The sequence below is a fragment of the Amblyomma americanum genome, chromosome 4, assembly GCF_052857255.1.
Source record: "Amblyomma americanum isolate KBUSLIRL-KWMA chromosome 4, ASM5285725v1, whole genome shotgun sequence".
NCBI lineage: Eukaryota > Metazoa > Arthropoda > Arachnida > Ixodida > Ixodidae > Amblyomma > Amblyomma americanum.
In genome coordinates, this window is record NC_135500.1 from 88,842,235 (window position 1) to 88,844,403 (window position 2,169).

Consider the following 2,169-nt stretch of genomic DNA (forward strand, 5'->3'; position numbering starts at 1 on the left):
CGTGATGATCACAGCCTCCTCAGCTTAGATATTCACACAGGCAAACGATACTTCTATCATTATCACGATTAATTGGGCACATGACTCTATCATGCCTTATAGCATGCAGTCACGCCTTGGCAATCGCCACATTGAGCATTTTGGCTCACATGTCTTATCGCCTGTGGTGATTGTCAGTGCTATGCTTTTCATTTCAGGGCACGTACTCCATAGTCCTGATGGCTATCGTCGACAGCCACTGCAAGTACATACTTGTAGATGTGGGTGCGGAAGGTCGGCACAGCGATGGCGGAACTTTCAAGAACAGTGCTTTTGGATATGACCTCATAGAAGGACGCCTCCCCATTCCACAACTTAAAAACTTCCTGGGACGGCAACGACTGCGCCTTACGCATTTGTTGGCGATGAAGCTTTTCAGCTTCGAACAGACTTTTTGCGCCCTTACCCATCAAGGCAGCTGGATGACGAGAAGAGGGTGTTCAACTACAGATTAAGTAGAGCACGGTAAGTTGTGCTATTATTTCATTAAGCTTGGTAATTTGTCATTGAAAGAAAGTGGTAGAAAACAGACCTCAGTCGAAAGATATTATCCAGAGTTCAGATGAATGAAAGCCTTTGAAACAAACGTCATACTGACGGGACAATAGCATCAGCTTGAACAAATGGAAAGTTCAAAGCAAGCAAGTTGGTACAAATGAACAAAATTCCGTTGTATCATAACTTTACTGTTTCTGTTACCATCTCTGTATCCCCTCTGCATGTGTTTGTTAATGAATAAATGCATTGAACATAGTGCAGGCTTTTTTTTGGAGATTGTTATGGTTTTAAATGCATTCATTTTTTTCAGACGGTGTGCCAAGAATGCCTTTGGCATCACCGCAGCCAGGTGGCGTATACTTCTGCGCACTATCCCCCTGCACCCCGAGAACGTCGACTACATTGTAAAGGCTGCCTGTGTCCTCCACAACTTCCTGGCAGTTCGAAACCCTCAGCCTCAGACCTTTGCAGACAGAAAGGACATGTTGGGGAATGTTGTGGAAGGACGCTGGCGGCAAGGCATCCAGAAGGTGTTGGGGGATAACTCCGAGCCTCGGTACTTCCCACTGGCTCCGACGCATGCACGCAATCACCACAATGATGCTGCTGCGACCAGGGACCAGTTCGCTGCATACTTTTGCAGCACTCTTGGTGAAGTTTCGTGGCAGTGGCAGCAACCAGGGATCTCACAGGAGGCAGCCTTGAGGGGGCTGCTTAGGCAGCAGCGTCGTGCTTGCCACTGAAGATAAATTACTGTAGTGTTTAAGAGTGCATAAGAACTTCTAGTTCATTAAGTTTTGATCGCGGATGATAACGTTTGCTGCCCTAACCTCTACCTTATACCAGCAGGCCTTGCTGTGTGGGAACGAACATTTAGTAGCACTATTTCAACATGAAATGGAGAGTATCCGGCACATATCAGCATTGCCTCAATTTTGTGAGGAGGACAAGATGGAGAGAGTGATGGCTAGCATAAAACAAGGTTTTTGTTATGAAAAGTAATTTTTGTGTTTGTGTCTATAGTCTGTTACAAAAACAACGAAGGAACTGGAATTTCATTTTGTGCTTACTTTACAGCACAGCTTACATTAACCAATTCAGGATATCAGTAAGCTCCTCAGCCCGGAATGCATGCATCTTAACATATCCGTCGCACATGCAGTCATTTTGTGTCACCGTGGAGTCCCTGCAAGATTTTGTCGGAATTGCACAACGGATTCTTGCCTGTTTGCTTATAGTGTACTTATGGCATTCAGAGCACTGCCTCTGTACTGCAGGTTACAAATTGCCTTTCCTCAGGGGCACAGGAGTTGCCTACACTTTTCAGCATTGTATTGTGTGTCAGGCACGTAACCGAGCAGATATCCGTGGCAAACATTTCTTGCCCACTATGCTACAGTTTGGCATGTGGCACAGCTTCTGTGCCACATTTCAACCACAATTTAGAACTGAAAGAAAGACGCTAGACAATGCAGCTTCATTCAAAAGTTTGGAACACTTCCAGCAGCTTTATTGGTAGCTGTGTGTGCCGTTCTGCTGGAACACGTCTCATTTTTTTTTGCTAGCGTGAGTGCGAAGAGCTCACAATCGTCCTCTGCCTCACGGGTGTTGAGCGTGTCGCAAGCACTCAAA

At 45.8% G+C, this 2,169-nt stretch overlaps 1 pseudogene; it reads left to right on the forward strand.

The window, feature by feature from the left end:
* The first annotated feature begins 218 nt into the window (after nt 1-218).
* On the forward strand, nt 219-1,280 carry LOC144129643 (uncharacterized; annotated as a pseudogene).
* The last annotated feature ends 889 nt before the right edge of the window (nt 1,281-2,169 follow it).